Here is a 25,293-nt window from a genome sequence, read left to right on the forward strand (position 1 = left end):
GGTACAATGTGTACAATGTGGAAAAGTGGAAGATAAAATTAACCTTTTCTGATACAAAATATCAAATATGAATGTGCAAGAATTTATTACAATAAAATTAATCACTGTCAAAATGGTTACTGTGTAACATACATGGGGAAACCACATATGTGCTCTACAAATGGCTAAAGATGACAAATATAAAGCACCAGACATTGAAAAATTTGCTGTGTCAGCAGGATTGTGTACCCACTTCATGAATAGGTTTGGCCTACTATGTTTGAGACAAAGAACAAAGATTTCCCAGAAATTGCCACAAGACCTTGAAGAAAAATTATGCCATTCCAGTCATTTATTATAAAACAAAGAAGGATTTATAATTATGACCTAACAGACATTGGGAATATGGATGAAACTGCCATGGCTTTTGAACTTCCAACCAAGAGAACTATGGCAAGTTTAGGAGAAGTATTTTTCTCAAAACCACAGGAAATGAAAAAAAAAACCAACCAACCAGTTTACAGTTGTTTTTATCATGTTTGGCTAATGGAACTAAGTTCCGTCCTGTCATTATTTTTAAAAGAAAGACCTTGTCTAAAAAGATCAATTTCCCACCAAGAATTACTGTGCATGCACACGTTAAAGGCTGGATGGATGAAGACGGAACAAAAAAATGGCAGGAAGAAATTTGGAACCAATGACCAGGAGCAGCCTTAATGTAAAAGCCATCATTAATTGTTTGTCATATGTTCAGAGCCCATCTATTGGATGACATAAAAAAATTGGCAAAATCTAGTAAAGTTACTTTAGCTGTTATTCCAGGTGGGCTTACATCTGCACTGCAGCCTCTGGATATATCTGTGAATAAGCCTTTTAAAGACCATGTGCGAAGGATGTGGCGTGAATGGATGTCATCTGGTCAAACCCGACTAACAAAAAGGAAATCTCATGAAGCCTGACATAGAGTTCATAGCAAAGTGGGTTCGAGATGCATGGGAAGACATTCCAGAAGTCATGGTGCAACGTGCCTTCCTGAAATGTAGTATTAATAATGCTATGGATGGCAGTGAAGACTGCGCTTTGTATGAAAATGACAGCAGTGATGGTGATGACGGCGATCTCAGTGAGGACAGCGCCTATGATGACCTCACACCAGCTGAAGCTCTGCATTGGGATACGGATGCTGATGAGGAATCCAGTTTTGAAGTATTTTAACTCTACGTTTTACCTTGGTTGCTGATTGAACTCAGGGAATAGTACTCTAAAGGTATCATTGTTGATACCCTATTGTTTTTGTTGAACCTATTTTCTACTTACTGTGCTGGTTTACTAATGTTAAATGACTTGTCCTTTTATTTATGTTTTTTATTTAAAATAATTATTTAAATACATTACCCCACCGATGTCTTAATTTTTAGTAATTTTATTTTCATTTGTTTTGATTATTGAAACTCACCAATAACTTCTGCATTTTCCACCCTAGGCTTATACCTGAGTCAATCAGTTTTTTTGGTTTCTCAGGTAATAATTAGGTACCTTGGCTTATACTCGGACCGGCTTATATTCAAGTATATACGGTATGTCTCAAAGAAATTTTCTCCCTTACTGAAGATTGAAGTTTATTGCTGATGCAAGTCATGATATAAAACATTATCAGAAAACAGGTGGTTAATTTTCAACTCCTGGATCTTTAGTTTCTTGAAGTTTTGTAGAATTTCAACCATGTGATAAAACTTTCAGCTAAATTTAGATAAACTTAACCCTTGGTTACTGAGTTGCTTGTGTTCATGGTGACTCTAGAGGATAGAACAGAACTTCTTTCTAGGGTTTCTATGTAGTAAATCTTACAGAAGCGCATACAAGATGCTACTGTGTCTCTCACTGGTTAAATCTTTCATGAGTACTATGGAGAGGAGTCAAATGCTCTTAGATACAAAGATAGTACACCTTGCTTTAGTAGATGTGATGGATGGCTAAGGTTGCTGAGTTTACCTCAAAATAAACGATCAGTAACTTCAAAAGCATAGCAACGAGGACCTTATGATCATGACGTCATGTGATTTGGGTTCAATGTAAATGTATTTTCATTTAAAGAAATGCATGTTTGTATAAATACAGTACACGATAGACAAAGATGCACTAAAGCTAAACTATGAATATCACTGGGAAGTGAGTTTTACTTTCTTCTTTGCCTTTTTTCCCCATAATACCTATGAGTATGAATTTTTGATTAAAGATATATTTCGTGCACACAAAAAGTGACCTTAAACAAAACAGAAATCTTAAAATTTTTTAAAGAAACCAGGAATTTGCTATCAGGTGTCTATTCACGTGTGTACGAACATAAATGTATGGTGTGGTTCTCATTCTAGAGGAAATACTTTGCTAATATTAATGCTTTTCAACCCCATCTCGGTACTCAGAAGTGTTAGGTATTTCTTTACATTAAAAAAAAATCAAGAACTGGTGGATGCAGTGGGCAAAGCAATGTATCTGGAGTCCCTTACCCAATCCTATCTTAGCAAAGCTTATTCTTTCAGAACTTGTTTCATGGAAGTACACGCGCATCAGCTCTTCCTGCAGGAATCTTCGAGGAGTTAGCAGTTTCCCTACCCCTTCCTCCTGTGACTATGGGAAATCCATTTCAGATCCCACTCAGTCATTTTCAGTGATTTTAATGAATTATGAACGTCTGATCTTATAAGTCCCCTCTTCACACTGCTCCCCACACCTTCCATTTACCATTGCCCGCTAGGCCTCTGAAGTTTCATTCACTTGAAAACTATTCTTGGAAACATCACCCCTCCTCCAGGTGCTAATCTGTCATTAATGGACCATAAGTCATTCAGATACACTGACGGTTATGCAACCTCAACAGAGTGGGAAAACATTATTGTCAATGTAAAAACTTGTATCTTCTTTGACAGTTTGATTCAGAAAACCTCAGCTTTATTTTAATTTGATTCTCATGATGGCTTTCAGAAAATGATTTGAGTGAGTAAAAGTTTAGTGCAATGACAGCTGTCACGAAGTCTGTGGTGGTTTCTCTCAAGGAGTATTTATTGAAAAGATGCATTTCAAATGCAGTGCACCATTTTTGGCACACTGGGTGGAAGTTAATTATTCAGAACTGGTCATTGGATAGTATTTACTCAGTAGGGAATTTAAATGTCTTACATCCTCTGTCTTTTCTTGCCAGAAAGTCCTTGAGCAAAATTTGGACTCACAGATAACCTCCTGCCATTTGAACTTAGCGTCTCTTGTTTATTGTGCTTATAAAGTAAACGGGCCGCCACACTTTGCAGTGATAAACACAACGACCCAGAATGAATTCAGGAGGCAATGGGCTAATCAAATGTCTCTTCCTCTCTTTTTTCACTCCATGTTCACTGTGAACTACAGTGGAGACACTCAAGGGAGATAGATGTCAGTAGACATGTTTCTAAGAAGGCAAGGCTGTTTTGTTTGGGGAGTACATTAAGCTGGATTAAACATAATTATGGCGCTTCCTAAATTTTCAAACCCTTTTTGATTTAGTGGGGAAATATTATCCACATCTGACGTTACAGGTCTGTGGTGAATTTATGCTTGGTTGATAGTGGTTAAACACAGAACGTATGTTCTAAAACTAAATTTGATTTGGAAAATCATTCTACCAGCTTTTCACCAAGCAGGATGACCTACTGAAGTACACATTTGCCCAAATAATGACCTAATGGCTGCCATTTGGTTATCAGGAGTCTGGAAATCAGGATTGTGAGAGCTGAGGTCTTGGCACCGCCACATTTTCAGTCTTCAGAGATCCAGATCTAAGCAATGTGAAAATCCATCACTCTATGGGGCTACATTTATAACTCTCTCAATGATTCCAAGACTGCCTTTTGGCTTCAGAAGAATAGCTAGCGAATGTTAATGGTGCCATGAACATCAACTGTGAGATCTAAGGAGGACTGCTCGTCCTCTCCAAGCTTATTTTGTTTCAGAATCGCAGTGAGAAAACAGATAACAAGGAAGAACTGCAAGTCAAAGAGGGATCCTGCTTTTGTTTGTTTTGACGGTTTCTTTGCCTGAGTGGTGGACACAGGGTGGTGGATGTGGTAGGGCTGGTGAAGAGGCAGCCTCACAGATTAAATATCTCCTTATATTACAGAGAAGCCTTGCTTCAAAGAGTTTCTTGAAGCGCTGTCTCTGGGGAAGCCGACATACTCCAGTAAAATCTGACACTAAACATTATGTTCTATATTTTGCAATTTTGCTATTAGAAATTCAGTGAAAAAGAGAAAAGTGCTTTTTTTCCTTTCTTTTTTTTTCTTCCAGATTGCATCTTTATGCAAAGTTCTCCCAGATTTCACCAAGGGAGTGGGGGTGCGGAACACATTAGTGACAGGATTCTGTTTCCATTCCACCCCAATTATTTTAAACGGAAAAGTTCAAATCAAGCAAGGGAGCATTTATAACACTGAAAAGGTTTCCAGTCTAAAGATCCAAAGCCCTAATAGTTTATAAATTCTGCCTACATAATTTAGGCAGTAGGGTAAACATTGTTTCAAGACATGTTAAGTCTTGCTTTCTAGGCAGTGTTAGATTTATCTTTCACTAGATGCAATCTTATAATACCTTAATTGCTCCATTGTATTTAAACAAAAAATATATAGATTTAGTAAATGTTAAAAGGGACATCCATTTCAAAGTAGTTAAGAAAAGACAATTCACATAATAGAAGGTTATACATTGAACTGTAATCTAATTCTTCTAGACACATATTTGGTTAATTAACACAAATGGAAGTTGCTCGGCAAATATTTAATAATCCGGAAGGTACTCCATCCGAATAATCCTGAAAACATGTACTCTGATATTGGCTCTAATTTGCATTTTGTAATGTTCATTTTTAAATCAACTGTTTACATTCAATTTGTTGTGTCTATTTGGTTTTCCAGTTACAACCCACAGCGACCCCCTGTGTGTAGAGTGCAACGGAATTCTGTAGAATTTTCAAATCAGTGAGTTTCCAGATCACCAGGCCTTTCTTCTGAGCTGCCTCTCAGTGGTTTGAAAGAACCTTTTGGTTAGCAGGTATGTGAATGACCACCACTCAGAGACTCCCTTATCAGACCTTGATGAAGGCAATTTATGACTAGACCTGATGTCTACTCTACACTGGAGAAATGGCCTCGGGACACTCAACTGATGATCTTCTGGCTCTCCTTGACAGACCTGAGTAGAGCCGGAAGTAGAGGGAGAATCTCTCTCTCTGCTTTGCACAGGCAGGGGAAGGCCAGTGCCACCTGGTTGCCTGTACTCCCCTCAGACCTCCCTCAACTAGGTGTTTCCAGCAGCTATCCAAAGGATAAATACCTGCTCCTCATCCTGACTGTAGGGTCCGATTCTATGTTTACAGACATAGCAACCACCAGGAACTTAACAGACTCTTGATTCATTCTGAGAATGCTTTTTCATATTATTGTTTCAATAATTTGCAAGCCTGCTTAAATACTTACAGATTTTCCCAATTCATTTGCCTTTGTAAGTTTTCTGAATGTGCCTTCAATTAGTTTGAAGAGTAAAACTCTGGTTTAGAATTTATACAGACTGGAAAGGACCGTTCCATTGTTTACTGCTAATGGATGCATTGCTTAAAACTGCAAAACAAAAGTGCCCATTGGAAGCACCTTTAAGTAAATAGATTACTCTTAATGTACAAATAGAACGGTTTGGAATAATTCCACGGAGGTTATGGGGCATTCATTCTAGTTTGATAATTCTTCCCCCAAAGATGTTATCTTTCTCATTCACATTTAAAGCAAGTTGAAGGAATGTAATAAAAATAACAGGTATGCTCTATGCATTACTTGATTTCATGCTAATAACAATTACAGAGTACCTCTGTTTACCTCTACATTACAGGTCAGAACATTGAGTTTCAACGTCTCAGTTGTGAACAGTTCATCCCACAAAGAAATAGCCACTGCATCTCTCTTCTAGAATTCTCCCCGGGCCTGTGGCTGTTGTGCCATCTTGTGCCTTTATTCCCCACTCATTCCTTTAATGAGTGACAGAATCTCTTAAGGATTCGGATCATCGTGCTTGAAGTTTGGCTAAATCTAGGTTTCTGTTTCCAACCCTTCCTCATACTAGCTCTATAGCTTTAGGCAAATTTCTTGATTTTTTTTTCTAATCTGTAGTTCCCTGATCTATAAAAAAGGGAGATGGTACCCTGTAGCTTTTTTTTTTTTAATAATAGACAAGTCTCTAAGGAGAATCATCACACTAGAGAGCTTCACACATCTAACAATCCTCGATGACTGGAGGTCAAGGAGATTAAAGCCTCTCACTGCCATTGCCTCATTGCTGACTCATAGCAAACCCCTTGTGAGTTTATGAGACTGTAACTGCTTTTGGGAGTAGAAAGCCCAGTCTTCCCTCAGACCTGCTAGTGATTTCAAACTGCCAGCCCTGTGAGCACAGCCCAATGTGTAGCAAACGACAAAGTTCAAAAGGGCTAAGAAAGAAGGACTCGCAGAGGGGAAACCAGTAGGGAGGGGGTGAGATGAGTTTTGCTGCATTGACGGAGTGCACAAATGTGATAAATCAAAACGTACATGGGTTTTTAAATGTAAAACTGATGGTTTGTTCTGTAAACAGTCATCTAATTCACAAAACTTTTTTAAAGGATCAGAATTTAAGTTCAACAAAATTAGAATTACAGGGGCCCCACCGAGTGAAGGTAATATATGCAAGGTGTTTTTACTGCTGTCAGATTGATTAGCACTTGGCATCTGTGGTAGCTGGATGACTTTATGTCACCTTGAAGATGTACGAAAATGAAGGGGTGGAATCTAACCTATTCATCAGGTCACAGCCTGATAATGCCTGAATGGTCTTCTTATGACAAGGTGGGAGTGGGAAGCTCTCTCTTTCTCTCCCCTTTTGCCCCTTACTTGCTGTTAAGTAACAGAGCCACTGCATCTCTCTTGGGGAACTCTCCCCAGGGCTACCACTAACTCTGGGTGCTGCCAGCACCCTGTCATGTTTCCATCAACATTGGATCTACATGATTCTCTATCCGCCAGCCAGGGATCTTCCCGTATCATTGCATGTGGCTATGTGAGTCTGAAGAGGGATTTTGAACTAGTATCAGATTTATGGACTTGAGCTGGACTGGGCTGTGATGCTTTCGGGATGTATAATTACTTCTTGGAAGGAAGCCTTTTTTTATACGCACATGAGTGTCATTGGATTTGTTTGTCAAGACAATCCAGCATACAAGGATCCAGTCAGGGCATTGGTTAAATAGGTCAGGGAACAAGGAAACTTATAAATTCATGGATGTTGGCAAATCAATACATCACAGTTACACATGGGCCTACAGAGGCCGGAAAGAGGCCAAATTAGATTGAAGCTTTTACAAGATTGGTCCAGAGCCTTCTGCCCACGGAAGTCAGCATATGACTGAAAATACATGACCTATGACTCTGTGACCCTCTGAACTCCCCCCAGTAGAGTGATATCCATCAAAGATACCCCCAGCTAGCTTCCTAAAAGAGATTACCCCTCCTTAGGCTGGCTAGAGAGAGGTGGAGGTAATCCACTTTCCAATGTACTCTGCCTGAGGTTAAGATTACCTACCTCTGTAGCTAATAATCAGAAGGAACTCAATGACAACTTAATCTGGGTTGGGACTGGGCAAATGGATGTTGGATTAAGTCTATTACCCACAACTTTCTGCACACAAGGTGCTCAAAACATAAACTGTAATAGCATTCCCCTTTCTGATCATGGATTACATAATGAAGAATCCTTTCATCGCACACACTGGAGTACGTCTTCTATATAGACTTAGCTCACATCTCACTTGGTACTCTTTTTAGAGAAAGTCTTTAAGACATCGCACACTAGTCTTTGTGACAACCAGGCCCAACCTGTTTTGTTTACCACACTTTGCTGTGCACTGTCTCTTCAGTGATCATTTCATGAGGGCTATGACTGAGAAGGCAACATCATAAGTTATTTTTCTGAAATTAGTGCATTAAGTATGAGTTGCAAAATTAAGTCATGTATATCCCTTAGCTATATGACTGATATATATATATATATATATGTATCCCTTAGCTATATGCCTGACTATATATAATTTTGTAATTCAAAGAATAATATCATTAATCTAGACAGTATAGAATTTAAAACACTAGTTAAATAAGGGAAATATATATATACAGATGCCTTATAGACAAAAATATTGGTAACATTCCCTTATATAGATTAAAAGCCAAAGTGGTAGAACATTGCTTAAGGAAACATTAAAGGTTAGACACAAGACAACAATTACAAAAATAGTTATTCACAAGGCAAACCTATGTGTATGCAGAACTAAGATACATCACAAAAATTAAAGAAAATATGTAAATAGCAAATATATGGTAGTCTCAAGTTGTTAATTTTGGGCAACTTTGAAGCGATAGAGATTTTTGACCGAAGTCCAATGACTTCAATGTCCATGACCTTTGGACAGCAGTCCTCTGCTTCTTCTCAAATGAGGGTGTTTTAGCTTTCAGTACAAAGGGGAATTTTATTCCTTTAATCCTCAACAAGTGTTTCTCATGGAAAATCCTGGTCACCGAATGGTGTTTCCAAATTGAGTCCTTCTGATAAGATCTACTGGAAATGCTATTCACCTTAAAAGGCAAAATCTAAAATCCAGACAGCTTATTGCACAAGGCTTGGATCACCAAAAGAAAAATAATAAATTTGGTTAAGAATGTATAAGTATCAAAATTGTGCAGGGAGTCTTGTCAGGGGGCTTTTGCAAGTTATAGTAAGGTTTTTATTTAAGGCAAGATGCCCTTCCCTACTTTAACCATGATCAGAAGTGAAATCACCTTCTCAAAGGGAGATACTTGGCTAATCCCTCATCATGAATTTCCATAGAAATTCACTGCACAGCCTTGTCAGAGTGTCTGCTCAGTTAGGGTGGTTGGGGACAGTCTTCCACAGGGCAGGGCCTATTCAGTCCTCTCTTCCTCTCCCTCCAAATGACAAACTGACTTCAGCTTAGGTGAGGCCTCCTCTGAAGGACTAGGTTTTTAAGTTGTGAAAAGTAAGGGAGAGATAAATAGATTACAAGCATTAGATGAACACACCATAACATTGCTTGGAAGACCAGATTAAATTATTACATAATCTGCCTTAATCACGAATGACTAGTCTCATTTTCTTCCTTGGAGTCTCTTTATCTAAACAGACTTCATTCCTCAGTAGGCCCCAAAGATCACAGCTAATTGGTCTACTGATATTACTGAACTAATCTTCACATTCAAAATGGCTTCTAGGCATAATTTTATTAGTTTTGGTTGGCTTTTAAGACTCAAAGTCTAAAAACTGCATCTAGATGCAAGTTATACACAATTAGGTTATTGCAACTTCCATGAAAATCAGAGACAGAGTAGAAGTAATAACATTATTGGGCCAAACATTTGAAAGTAACATATAACATTAAGTAGAATCAATATTATGAAGTATTTGTTTATATCTTAGCAACATCAGTAGCAGCTACATGCTGTGAAAATTTCAGGTCATGTATGAACAAAGACATGCACCCGGACACTGAAACATTAATCCATTCAGACATAAAACTGTCTCTTTGAAAATTAGCAGCATATCTTGCTATTTTGTAATATCAAATCTATTTTGTAACCCATAGCTCCGATCTCCTTTGCCTCTCTAGCCATAGTTTTTGTGCATTTTGTGATGCAGTTGTTAACTTTGGCAATAGGAGCTTTCAAGTTGAGAGTCACAATATATTAAACCCATAAGTTAAGCAATTTGAGAGACATGAGCAAAGTAGTTATGTTTGTACAGAGGATATTCTTAATAAGATCTCACAGAAAGTACCTATAGACATCTTTAGTGTGTGCAATGGTTAGTTTCTATTCATGATGACTTTCAGATCAGTTCCCGTTTGGGAACCCCATGAATCCCATCATCTTACAGTGTTTTAGAAATGTGCACAGAGACTGCTGGAATCCAACTCAAGAATTGAGTCCTTTTTGGGTAAAGTTTTGGTTCAATATCATAGCCAGTCAGCAAAGCAGAAGCTTATCTGTAGTTGACAAAAATTGATATAGCCAGGGATAGTCCCTATAGGATGTGTATTCTGTCATATCTATATGGACATAGATCCACCACCTGTTTCTCAGTTTGTCATACTCTGGTCACTTGTGTGTTGCTGTGATGCTGGAAGCTATGTCACTGGTATTCCAATGCCAGAAGGGTCACACAAATTGAATAGATTTCAGCAGAGCTTCCAGACAAAGAATAAGCAATGAAAAATGACTTGGCTCCCCACTTCAGAGGAACAAGCCACTGAAAACCTTATATATAGCTATTAATCATTTTCATGTACCAAAAGCCTAAACAGAGGAGTAAGAATTTTTTCTGAGAAATTGCTGGCAGATGGGTCCTCAGGTCTGGGGGTACTCAAAATGTGACTGAAGAGGAGATGATTTCTGGGTGGGGAGTCAACCATGGAAACATGAGCCATGGGGAGGCAACCTTGGATCTCCATTTGCTGACGAGGCACCACTCAAGGTAAAGAGATTCCAATGCAAAATTTATCCAATGATCTCAACTTGGAAGGTGTGAAGTCTGAATTTAGGAAAATTGGAAGTGGTCAAAAAGAAAGTGAATACATAAAGATTGCGATACTAACTATCAGTGAGCTTAACTGGATGGGAATTGGCCATCTTGAATCACAGAATCATATGATTTACTAAGCAGGGAATACCACAATCAAAAGGATGGCGTGGTGTTCATTGTCAGAAAGAATCTTGCAAAATCCTCCAGAAAGGATATTGCTAAATCTATTACAAAGAACAGCGTGATAATATTGCGATGTTTGTCATTAATTGTAGAGTATCTGAATCAGATGAAGAAGTTAGGATGTGAATAGAAAATTTCAGAGGGTAGCTCAACAGGCCAACTCAACTATTAGAAAAAAATGTTCAAGGAACTAGAATTAGAAAACTAAAAATGAAGAGCATGCTTAGCATACCTAAAACTGAAAAAAAAAAACCCAGAAAATTTCAAGCCTGAAATTGCAATTCTGAAAGATTCTATGGGCAAATGTTGAATTATGCAGAAGCATTAAGAGAAAATGGAAAGAATACAAAGAGCCAATGTACCAAAAAAACTAGTCCACAGTTGAAACTTCCAGGAGGTAGTATATGAACAAAGAAGAATGGTGCTGAAGGAAGAAGTTCAAACTGCACTGAAGGCATTAGCCAAGCCAATGCTCCAGGAGTTGACTGAATATCCATTGAAATGTTTATAAAGCTGCAAAAGCATTGGAAGCACCCGTTTGTCTATGCCAGGAAATTTGGAAGAGAGCTGCCTAGCCAGTTGACTGGAAGAGTTCCATATCTGTGCCCATTCCAAAGAAGGTGAGTCCAAGAGAATGCTCAAACTGTAGACAGCGCTATCATTAATATTTCACACAAGTTTTCTTAAGATCATCCAACAGCGGTGCAGCAGGTGCAGCAGCGCATTGACAGGGAAAATCAGAAGTTCAAGCCGGATTCACAAGAGGATGTGGAACAAGAGGTACCATTACTAAGATCAGATGGATCTTGGCTCAATACTGAGAATAGCAGTAAGAGGTTTACTTGTGTCTCAATGACGATCCAAAGGCATTCGACTGTGTGAACCATAATAAACTGTGGATAACTGCGAGAAGAACGGGAATTCCGGAACACTTCATAGTGCTCATTCAGAACTAGGATATGGATCAAGAAGTACTAGTATGAACAGCACCAGGGAATACTGCATCATTTAAGCTCAGGAAAGGTGTGCATCGGGGCTATATCCTCTCACCATACTTGTTTAATTTATATACTGAGCAAATCCTCAGAGAAGCTGGATTATATAATGAATAGTCACAGCAACGGGATGCAGATGACACAATCATGCTTGTGGAAAGTGAGGAGGACGAAGTACTTGCTGATGAAGATCAAGGACCGTAGCCTTTAGTTTGGATTTCAATTTAATGTAAGGGAGACCAACATCCTCATATCATTTTAAATCGAGAGAAGATTGCAGTTGTCAAGGATTTTGTCTTACTTGAATCCACAATCAATGCTCACGGCAGCAGCAGTCAGGTGATCAAGAGATGTATTGCATAGGTAAATCTGCTGCACAAAGCTTTCTTTAGAGTATTGATGAGCAAGGATGTTACTTCAAGGACTAAGGTGTGCCTGACCCAAGCCATGCTATTCCCATTGCAGCATATGCATGTCAAAGTTGGACATTGGATAATTGTGGAATTCATATATGCACTTGAATTGCAGTGCTGGAGAAGCACATTGAAAGTGTCATGGGGTGCTAAAAGGAAAAACCGATTTGCATTGGAAGACATATGGCCAGAGTGCTCCTTAGAGGCAAGGGTGAAAAGACATCATCGTACATACTTTGTACATATTGTCGAGAAAGACCAGTCCTGGAGAAGGACGCCATGGAAAGTGGAACGGCGGTGAAAAAGAAGAAAACACTGAAAAAGATGGGTTGACACAGCATCAATGTGCTCAGGCATAGGAGCAATAGTGAGGATGGGACAGGACTGCACGGTGTTTCCTTCGGTTGTGCACAGGGTCGCTACGGGTCTGAGCTCTGACTACACAGCACCTGACAACAACACTCTCTATTGATTTGATGGGGAAATTTACAAACCAAAGCAAAGTTAAGCAAGGTGTTAATTAAAAGTCAGAAGGAACGTTCGACCCAAAGGAAATTCTTTAAAACATAATGCTCAAAAGTCAAACTTGTCATTTTATTTCTCAATTATATAACTGAGAAATTGTTAGGGTGATATATTTTTGCCATCTTATTTCAACTTTACTTCCCCTGGCCAAATATACTTAATGTGACAATTAAAATGTATTTGAATTGATAGCTGCTCTAAACTATGACCCAGGGCTTTGGGTTTATTTTAAACCCTTAAAAGACTATAATCTCTTTGCTCTTTTATTTGAAAGTAGTATCAGTCATATAGCATTCTGTGTTGACTCTTTTTTTTCTATCTTGATAAAAATCTGAATTTTATCTAATATTGAAGTTTTACAACATTTCATTATTTATTGTTTTCTACCCCAGAGCAAATGTTACTTCTCCTAAAACCTTCTTCCACTTACTACACCCCCTCACGTTAGCCTTATCTGTCTGGAACAACCAGACAACCTGCATTAAGACAAAAGTTCTTTCTTATTCCCTCTTGAACAAAAAATTACTCTTGCTTATTCTGTCTTCTTTCTAGGTTTTTGTTATTTTCCCCCCCAGTCCATATTCAAACAGTTCACTCAGTTCTTTAGATGATTTCAGTTTCATAGCCTGTTTTGGTTTTAGGTGTTGTCAGGTGGTTTGACTCATAGCTACCCGATATACAACAGAACATGCTCACTCGATCCTATGACATCCTCACAATTGTTCTTTTGTTTGAGCCCATTTGTTGCAGCCAGTGTGTCAATCCACCTTGTCCAGGGACTTCCTCTTTTTCTCTGCACCTTCACTTTAGCAAGCATGGTGGCAAGATTTTGTGTCAAGTAGTTGGGCATGTTATCGGGGGATTCTAGGGCCTGGGAAAGCCATCATCTAGGGGCCTAGAATACATGAAATCCTTTCACATGAGTTGACCATGCAAAAGTGCTCTAGTTAATTATTTGAATATGATACACACACATTTTAAATCAAGGAAGACATAGTCATCTGAAAAGTCATCAAGTTAATGTAAACCTACATTAAGCCTATAGATAAGTGGAGAGATTTAAAAGGAACAAATTAACACTCAAAATATTAGAATTACCTTATTAAGTAAAAATGATAATCACAAGATCAATATTTCTACTATAGTTATCACATAAAGCAGGAAGTGTAATATTTAGGATGCTGGAACAAGCTTTCTGGCTGTCTCAATGACTTTACGGGTAGAGTTGTTTTAGATGATCATCACAGCAAATTATTCAGATACCATGTGTGTCCTAGAGCAATAGAAATGCCATGAAAAAATAAAAAAGAATACCATGAACTGGAGTGAGGAACAAAGCCAACATGGCTCTCCATTGGACTAACTATAAAATAAAAACTATATTCGGGTTACGTGACTTTTCATGAAGCTTTGACTTGTGGGAATGACCTGAGAAATGTTGGAGAATCCGTTCTTCTCAAGAATATGCGGTTTGGTAAATCCAATCTACCCTTCACCTGGAAGCCAGACTATCCAAAGAATGAATTAGCTTTTCAAACTAATAATGAAAAAAAACTGTTTTAATTTCCCAATGGCAAGAAACCCAATTCGTTGTTAATCCCTTTTTAATATGAATACCCTCCAAAATAACTTAAACTAATTAATTAGTCCAATGAATATCGTTTCAGTTACATCAAATAAATTTATCATTAATCAGTTATTCAAATAGTTTCTTACATAAGGAAAAATGAACAAAATTAAGGAAAAATGAATACAGTATTTAGCAGACTTGAATAGAGATACCTGTCCATTTTCGTCTGAAAAGGCATGTGACCTTCTAATCACAACAAACATGTATTAACTCAATTTTAATATCAGCAAATCACTCAAAACATATTAAAAGTAGGGATGTACCAGAAGATACCACTGAAAGTTGAATTAATTTTTAGTTTTCATTTTCTTGTTTTAGCTCATTTTAGATTTCTTCAATTCTTTAAAATGTCAACATGTTGACTTCAAACAAATAAACCAAACTTCCTGGTCGGTGTGTCGATTCTGCTTCTTAGCGACATCACAGGATAAGGTAGAAAGTCCTCTGAAGGTCTCTTGGATTGTAAAGCTCAAGTGGAGGCCCAGAGGCTGCGACTGGCCACGTAGCTTGAACGGCCACAGTTCTTAAGCAGCCCCGTCCGGGCCTCACTGCTGCATTGGGCCATTTCTACTTAGAGTGGGCTAGAATTGACTCTAGTCTCTGGCAAAGCTGACCTCGCTCCAGTTGAGCAAGTGGAAAACCTGGTTACTTCCCTGCACTTTTTTTTTTTGGTGGTGTCCATTCTGTATTTAATTCGCGTTCCTTGCAAAGTTCTAGAGTCTAAAGTTGATAAACACAAACACCTGTTAAAATGAACCATTTCGTTAATTCTTTAAAATATTAAAATAATCATATTCACCAGCATACACATGTTATAAAATCAAAACTGAGTTTAAAAATACAGTTATATGTTTCCAATATATATGTCAATCCAGAGGATATATATATATTTGTTATATATATATATATATTTGTTATATATATATTTGTTATATATATATAACAAATGTTTTACTTTAGAAAGGCTTTGACTAGATTCTGACTCATAGTGACCTTTGAGGACAGGGTATAAATGTCCCCTAAGGTTTCTGAGCAGAGCCCTGGTGGTGTAGTGGTTATGTGTTGGGCAGCACGCCTCATGGTTGGCAGTTCAAAACTGCTAGCAGTTCCATGAGAGAAGGAGGTTTGGTTTTTTTCCCCACTCCATTAACAGTTACTGTTTCAGAAACCCACAGGGCTTCTTAAGAGTCAGTGATGACTCGATGGCAGTGAGAAGGTTTCTGAGGCTGTAAAAATATATAAGAATGGAAAGGCTTACCTCTCTCACACAGAGCAGCTGGTGAATTTGAACTGCTGACCTTGCACTCTACAGCCTATAGCTTAACCAAAGACACCACCAGGGTGTCTTGATGACATGAGGGAATTCAAAAGTTGGTGGGAAATTTTCACAATTTTTAATTCCATTTTTTTATGAACTTCTTGGAGGCTCCGGTTATCCTGGCTGTATTTACAGAGTAATTGAGCACTAGTGACTGAATAGTTATTAGAAGGATATTGTACACAAAGAAAACAAATATGCATTGAAAAGATAAGGCCAAAATGGATGTCGGATGAGACTCTGAAATTTGCTCTGACTGAAAGAGAAGCTAACATGCATGCAAGCAAAAAAAAGACTGCAGGTAATCGTGGCGATCTTATCACTACTCCATATGCATATATCCAGGTGTTCGCAAATCCTAGAGCTCTGCCTATCTGCAGATCCCTCCCACAAATGGCCAGGAGAATGGAATATGTGTCCTGTGAAAGCCACAACTGTGACTCTACTCATCATCAGAACACAGTCCCAAATCTCACCCTGTGATACCAAGGAGTGCCGGGGTGAACCAGAGAGGTTTCCACTGTGCACTCAAACTACCTAGATTTTGAACACAGTTACCATGCCCTACAGATTACGCAAAATCCCCAGTTTCTAGTCCCTTAGAATTCATGGTGGTGGCTCCTTGAGTGCTCGGGCAGAACTGTGTTCTTTGGGGTTTTTCACAGCTGATTTTCAGAAAAAGTTTGCCAAGCTTTTCTTCTCAGACACCTGATGGGCTTCCTTCTTCAAGATTTCAGTTCCTAGACAAGCTGTTACCAGTTTGGACTACTCAGGGACTCCACTTTTAGAACTGGACGCAACACGAAACACTTCATCAGCCTCCTCGCCACTGTCTACAACATTATATCCAACAACCTTCAGAATATTAAGTTCTCTAAGATGCACATAGGGTCTTAAGACAGAGCATAAACTAAGCTATTTTTAAAAGATTGTAAGGTTATTGAGTGTGTCCTCTCATCCTTATGGAGTTGAAATAGAATTTTTTAAAAGACTTCTGGAAATTGCCAAATATTTGGAAATTAAGTAACCCAGTTCTAAGCAACTCATATATTCAAAAAGCAATGACAAGGAAAATGAAGTATATAGAAAATGTATCATCAGCAATCCTTAGATTATAAATAAAGCAAGGCTTAAAACAAGGCTCTAACCTTCTACCATAAGAGACTAAAAAAAGAAAAACAATTTCAGACCAAAGTCAATATGACAATAAAAATAATAGACAGAAAAGAATTAATGAACTATAAACAAATAAACTAAAATATATTTCTTTAAAATTTTTATTAAAATTTATAAACACTCTAATAATATTGACCAGAGTAAAAAGGATTCACAATTTGCCATTAGTAGGAGTGCATTTAGTAATACTAATGTAAATATTAAAAATTATATAGGATAATAAATAGAGATTAAGAAAAATTTGAACCAATAAGTTCAATAATTTTGATGAAGTGGTCAAATTATTTGGGGGAGGAAGGAAAGGGAACTGATTATAGTAAAAGTAGAAAGTTTGAAAAGCCCAGCATTTATGAATGGAAAGTAATTAGTAGTTCAAACTTCCCCAAATGAAAAGTTCTGACCTAGTTGGCTTCATTAGTGCGCTTGATAAAAACAAACAAACAAAGTAAGCAGGATACAATTATAAATTATCTATAAACCCTTCAGAAAAATGACAAGAAGGAAGCATTCCACAGTTCACTTCATAATTAGTATTATTCGATATCTAACCCAGATGAAGACATTGCAATAAAATTAATCTATATGCTTCATGAAATCACTCATAACCATGTATTTAACAAAATAATAGCTAGATACACACATGCACAGTCTATCTTGTATTCAGTAATCTTTCAAACGTCAATGTAATTCATGATTTTAATAAGACCATCCAAAATAGGCATAAACACCACAAAAATGCACCAAGGCCATTTAGCAACATCCAAAACTCATTTGGATCCAAGCCTCCTTAAACAAGGATGAGAGAAAGACCTCTTCATTCTGATGACAAGCAACAAAGAGAACACATTGATTAGACAATGACACACTCTTTCTCTACTACTGAGAACAAAGCCAGGTTTTCTTCTTCCATCAATTGTATTCGACTTTTCCATTTTAGCTCCTGACCAGTCCAGTACTGCTTTAAATGTCACACAGGGAGGCAAGAAGGGAAACTGTCTTTCTGTACAAACAAAAGGATGCGCTGTGAGAATGCAGGTAATCCTTGGCCAGCCAGAAAGCAACTGGTTCAAGGAATAAGTGAATTTAGCAGTGTTACAGAATACAAAATCCTTTCACTTAGGCCAGCACTGAACAAACAAGAATTGAAAATTAAAACTGTGTCACTTACATCAGCATGCTGAAACAGGAGATACATAGAGATGAACTTAACAAAGTAAGTACAAAGTGTGTACACTGAAAACTAGTAAACAATGTTCAGAGAAGCAAAAGAAAACAATTAAAAGATGGAGACATACTCATCTGTCATAGTTAGCTATTTGAGAAAACCCAGATTTGTTCAAACTATGATGCTCTCTAAATTGAACTACAGTGATACTACAACCCCAATTAAAATCCATCTATACTTAAACATGGGCAAGATGATTCTAAGAATTATATAGACATATAAGGATTTAGAATAGCAATAATATATTTACAAAAGAGAAAATGACAACAACAAAACTTGTGTACTTCCAAATTATTAAGGCACATTAACATAAAATCAAGGTAGTGGGTGTTTGACATAAAAATAGACAACTTGTTCAATGAATTGAACAGTGTCTGAAAATACACTCATACGTTACTTTAGTGATGTAATAACTTTCATGCAACGATTCCAAAGCACTCCAATGGGAATATTTAGTGTCTTTTAAACAAATTTTGTTAAGAAAATTGGATAGTTCTACAGTACATACGTATAGGTGTGTGGGGTGAACTTGTTGGATATTCCTTCTGATATATAAAATTTAATTTGTGATGGGTCTTAGCGCTAGAGATAAAAACCGTATAAATATCTTAGAAGAAAAAATTTATCTACAATTTCATCTCTTGCAAGATAAAATATTTCCCAGAGAGGGCACAAAAAGCAATAGCAAAAAGGGGGGAAAAGTTAACATGTACATAATCAAAATTAAAGATTTCTGCTAGTCTAAAGAATGTTCAGTAAATATGCCACAAACTAGCATAAAATGTTTGAAATGCATATATTTGACAATATGTATATTGCCAAGATATCTGACAATTTGCATATACATGTATATGTATTTCATAGAGTTATACATTTATACCAGAAATTCCTAAAATGCATAAACATAAAGACAACTGTCATTGTCATTGCCTCAATGCCAACTCACCACGACTTTCCCAGACAAGATAGAATTGCCCGTGTGAGTTTTCGAGACGGTTAACCTTTACAGACTTGGAAAGCTTTGTCTTTCTTCCATGAAAGGAATTGGTGGTGTTGAACCACTTACCTTATTAGCAGCCCAACAGGTCACCACTATATCACTAAGGCTCCTTGCTAAAAAAAGCTAGTCCTATTAAAAAACAACAACATGAAAGCTTTAAGTTTACAACTAGGGGAGGATGGTGTGTTGATTGATTGGACAGGGAACTAGAAGTTTTCTGGGGTATTAGAAATGCCCTGTATCTTGTTTGAAGTATGCATTACACTAGTGTATTCTGTAGTCAAAGGAACGCTGGTAGCACAGAGGTGAAAGCATTGGACTGCTAGCCACAAGGTCAGTGGTTTGAACCTACCAGCCGCTCCAAGGGAGCCTTAGTGATCTGCTCCTGCAGAGATTACAACCCAGGAACTCCGATGAGACTGTTCTCTGTGCTATAAAGTGCCTATGGTATGGGATTAACTGAAGGACACACAGCAACGCCAATGCCATGATCACAAGTCACCCAATTATACACTCATGATTTCTGTTTTCCTTCTTATAGTGGATTATACCTCAATCAGAAAAAAAAATATTACTTGGATTTTCAATTTTCCTGCAAATTCCAGTCCTGAGATTTTCTTTTCATCATGTAAATTAATATATGAAAGTGGCATAATTAATTTTAATAAACATGAGCTTATTTGTTTAAACTCTTTAATACGACAATATGTGCTTAAAATCTAGTGAATTTATTTGCTGAACTTATTTTGATGCATGGGCAACAAAAACTTTCTCCAGAGCTTAAGTAAATATTTGGAGTTGTGGTTAATGGAAGTGCTTCCTTCTCAAGGAACAAGTCAGCCAGGGTGCAGTATAGCACCGAGGAAACACACAATATTCCTAGTGCTTTGATGCTTCCCTCCCCCCCGCCCCCCCTGCTCCCCCGACCACTATCATTACCCAGTTCTACCTTACAAATCCAGCTAGACTGGAACATGCACATTGATACAGATAAGAGCTCTCAGCATACGGAATCCAGGACAGATAAACCCTCAAGAATAGTAATGGGGGGTAGTGATACTATGATGGTAGGGGGAAGGTGGAGGGAGAAGGGGGAAAGGGGGAACCGATCACAATGATCAACATAGAGCACTCAACCCCACCACCACCTAGGGGGACGAACAACAGAAATGTAGGTGAATGGGAGACAAAGGATAGTATACTATATGAAAATAGCAATTATTTATGATTTATAAAGGGTTCATGAGGGTGTGGAGGTGAGAGGCGGAAAGGAGCTGATACCAAGGGCTCAAGTAGAAAGAAAAGGCTTTGAAAATGATAATGGCAACATGTGCACAAAGGTGATTGATACAACTGATGTATAGATTGTTATAAGACCTGAAAGAGCCCTCAATAAAATGACTTTTAAAAAAAGAAGCCAAGACTTCCCTAGCCAATAAAAAAAATAAGAAAAGAATATATATCCATAAATTTTTCACTTGCTGATGTAATAACACAGTAGTATTTTAAATTGATGAAAAATAACTCTTCAGGCAGTGTGATGTAGCAAAAAGAGCAGTGGACTGAAGCCAGGAGGGCTGAGCTGCAGCCTCAGCAGTGCCGCTTTGTGAGTGGCATGGAACCCTGTAGAGCCCCTCCGCATCCTGGCCTTCCCCTTTCTCTCTCCTCATCTGCAGAGTGGAGTGATTGGACCAAGTGACTGCCAAGGTCCTTTCTGTCTCTAACATTCTGTTATCTGATCCATGATCCAACCCTTGAGCTGACCGTAAGTGCCCTTTGTTCTGACATCTTCATATGTAATGGCACTTATTTTATTTTGAAGAATCATATTGCTAGTCTTAGCTGAGGTTCAGAAGCTGGTTTGATGATATCCGAAATAGAAATGAATTTAGTTGATATTCATGGTCCTATTAGTCCATTATTTGGTATTGAGTTTACATGAAGAACAAATCATTCCTACTCTGATTCCAGAGCCATAGTAGATACTGCATACACATAGTGTATGCTAATGTGAATGTGAGATTAATTTCAAAAAGATAAATTATAGTCTTTGCTTAGTATTTACATACTGGTTGTTATGAATTTATTTCTTATTCATGGCAATAGTATTAATTACAGCAAATTTGTTTTATATTCATGTAGATGTCACACGCTTCTGAAATTTAGCATTTATAATACATGAATAAATGGTTACTAGCCTTTTACTCATATTACCGATGCAGTTACTCATATGAATAGTCACAAAATTAACAAGCTATGAAACGGGGGGAAAGATAGTCATGACACTGTATTGATTTTGTCACAATATCCAAATATACAATATTTTACCCATGGCACTTTTTAAAACGTAATTTCATGCAATGAATTAATTACAAACAGCCAATAGGCTAATTGGAAATTACTTTGACTTGGGTTCCACACTTGTGCAAGGTGGTTTAAGAGGGCTGGATATTCAGTGATACAGACATTCCTAATGAAACTTAGTCCAATCCATGTTTATGCTCCTTCACTTGTTATCTCAATTAGAGATAATGTAATAATACAAAAATTTTATGTGAAGTCAGAAAATATAGCGTCACATCCCAGAGGTTCCATTTAAAATATGTTGATTTTAGGCAAGTCTCAACCTTTCTAATCTTTAATACAGGGGTGGTATTTAAATGTGATCACATCCTTGGGTACATCTGGAACTCTGTAGACAATAAGAAAATATTAAGTGGAGGATCCCAGTGACCTAGAGGTTATGGGTTGGCTTGTTAACTGCAAGGTCAGCAGTTTGAAACCAGCAGACACTCCATAGGAAAAAAAAACAAGGCTTTCTATTCCTATAAAGAGCTATAGTCTTGGAAAACCACAGGGGCAGTTCCATCCTACCCTATAGTGTCACTATGAACTGGAATTGATGTCCTGGCAGGGAATTTGGAGTTTTAGCTGGTTTTGTATCCTACATACACCTGTAAACTTCTATTTGCATAATCCTGTGGCTTTCCTATTGCTTTATTAAATGAAAGACACTCCCTCTACTGAGCCCTTCCAATTTCTCATTCATTTCAGTCTGACACATGCCTACACTGTCAGGCATACCCCACTTCCTACAGTGGGTCCTCTGGCTCTGACTATTGGGAGCCAATCATTCTAACTCTGCAGCACTTGACCAAAACCTCAATCTCCCTTAGTTGTAGTGAAATCCTCAACATATTTTTAATATGATTCATTCTTTTACCTGTGCTATTCCCAATTAATTGGACCATTGAACTAACTGTCTAACTGGCACCCTCTCTTAAGATTTTGCTTTGTCTTGGTTCATCATTTGCACTGCTATTTGATTGATTGTCCTGAATCGCTTCGTTGTCATCCCCTGATCCAGGGACCTTTATTGACTTTTTTACTGTGAATGAAAACAATCTAAATGCAGACGTATGGCTGCAAAGGCCACCATGAATCTGGCTCAGATCTACCTTTCCAACTTTAATCACTAGTTCTACTCTCAAATCTTTTCTTCAAGTCAAATTGAACTATTACTTGCATGTTTCCTTCCTATCTGGGCTTCATAGGCTTGGCCACATGCTCTCCATCAAGAATGTTGGTTCTCCCCACCACCCGTGTCTAGATAACGCCCATTTGTTACACCCCAAGTTCCACCTGGTCCTGAAGCTTCCCCGGTCATTACAGGAGCCTCGTACCATATCAATGTGGCTCTGCGTCTCTAGTGGTACTCGCAACATTCCATCTCCATTTATTAATTGAGCGGGATGTCGCTCCGCTTCATATTCTATTTGGACATTTTATCAAGAGGGACGAGTCCCCGGAGAAGGACGTCTTCTTTGGGAGAGTGGACGGTCACTGAAAATCAGGGCCTCAACAAAGTGGACGGACACATTGGCTGCCACAGTGGGATCTGATGTACCAACAGGTGGGAGAATGAAGCAGGACCAGGCAGTGTGTCATGCTGTTGTTTATATCGTCACTTTGAGTTGGAAATGACTTGACAGCAACATAGTAGTAGTGCGTTTTGTGTTTTGTACAAACAGGTTTTTTAACAAATGAATGAAAAAAAAGTTATGTCTATTGATATAGAACCATCATTTCCATGAATGTTGTGGGGAAGGTAATTGCTATGGAAGATAAACGTTTATGATTTCTCTAAAGAATTCAATTGAAGCTAGTTTGCCATGATAAATCTAATATGAAGATATGAAGACATTCCAAGTACTATAAAACCTGACACTTAGCAAAGCTTCCAGCAGGAACTGCAACCACCGGCTCTCACCCTTTGAGACTAGGGAAAGCTTTCTCTCCATCTCTCGTCTATGATTTCTCTTCCAAATTTGCTATTGTGTGATATTACTTTAAAAGGTGATGTTTTGGTTTTCAACTCATATATGAAACTGGGCTGCAACTGCTTTTAGATTTAGTGTCTAGAATGTAGCTTAAATCTCTTAGATATTATTCTTCATTCCAAGGAAATGACTTTGATGAACCTGACATGGGTTTATCACAGCCTCAGAATTCTCTAGAGAAGCTACTCTTTCTAAAACATGCCCCCGATTATATAACACACCAAGCCTTCTTATTGCATTCAGTACATCAATAATCATGTCATCAGAAAAGCATGAGGGTGACACCCAAAACCTGAAGAGTTTCCATATTAATTGCTGAACTTCTGAAGCAATATTCAGGCCATAAAATTTCATAAGTGATTATTCTGTAGTTTTGCATGGCTGCTAACTCTTCAAAAACTTTTTTTCTACCTACTGTCCATTTGCTTTTTGTTCCAGCTGAGCTAATGCGATTTATTGGACTTTAGAATCATTGTTATGGCAGGGTTCAATTTAAAATGATGGAGTTTCATGAAAAGTTATGAGATTATTTTGACTCCTTGAGACTATTTATCTTTAACGGTAGCAAAAAGTAATTTCTTCATCAGACTAATTTCTGAAATAGCTCCTTATCTTAAAATGAGGGTAAAGTAATTCAGCAAGGTAGAAAGAACCGCTATTCTTTCATAGGTCAGAAGACAAATGACTTCCAACATAGGATTCAAGAGTTTGACAGAAGGATAAGTCGGTCTATTCGGAATACAAGTTATTTCAGCTTATTAAAATAAAGTGGTTTGCTTCCCACCTCCGGTTTAATTGGTAGTCACCCCCGTAAAATCTGCCTGATTCCTTCTTTGGCCAAGAGACAGTCCGGTGAGGTAGAGAGATCAAGAGAACCCAGGTGTCACAGGAAGACAGGGACAGGCACTTCTTGCACATGGTTGAAGGGAGGGGTGAGGAGCTGAAGTGCATGCTCAGGAAGTTGTTTCCTGAAGCTGGTAGAAGTCAAAGCCAGGAAAGCTCTCAGCTGAGATGAGGTGAAAAAGTAGAACCCTCACCAGGGATGCAACATTGACAACTGAATGGGCAGGAGATTAAAAAAAGAACTAGGTACCGTATATACTCGAGTATAAGTTGACCCAAATATCAGCCAAGGCAAATAACTATACCACAAAAACTGCATTAAAATATGCTGGAAAACTCGGCTTATGCACAAGTATCTATGGTAATAAGAAAATCTGAGAATGAGAGACTAATGAGCAGGCACATAGGCTGCGGTCAACAACACCCACAATATTAAAAGCTCCTATTTACTCAATTTACACATTCCTATTCTAATATTTTAGTATTTTATTTCACTTTAGATGGGCTGGACAGTCATTACAGAAGTTTATCCTCTCAGGGCTGCTCTGATATTACATGTTGTTACTTGTGATGATGGAGAGAAATAAGAGGTAAGAGATGTGTGAACAAGAATCGGGGGGATTGAAATATCAGGCTATTGACAATGAAGGCAGATATACTTTAGAAACTCTTTTTGTGTCTTATATTGTTTTGATAGGCCATCAAAGTTAGGTATAATTTATCAAGGGTTCAGGAGGGAGGGAGGATGGGGGACGGAAGGGGGAAATGAGAAGCTGATACCAAGGGCTCAAGTAGAAAAAAATGTTTTGAGAATGATGAGGGCAACAAATATACAAATGGGCCTAACACAATGGATGGATGGATGGATGGATGGATAGATGGATTGTGATAGGATGTGTACAAACCCCCAAGAAAATGATTTAAAAAAATTATTGACAACAGTGCAAAACTAATTGTAAAGTTTCTGTTTAGCCTTTTATATTATTTAGCAGTATATACTGTTACAAGTAAATGAAAGGCTCAAATAGATG

Source organism: Tenrec ecaudatus, chromosome 8, assembly GCF_050624435.1.
Source record: "Tenrec ecaudatus isolate mTenEca1 chromosome 8, mTenEca1.hap1, whole genome shotgun sequence".
Classification (NCBI taxonomy): Eukaryota; Metazoa; Chordata; class Mammalia; order Afrosoricida; family Tenrecidae; genus Tenrec; species Tenrec ecaudatus.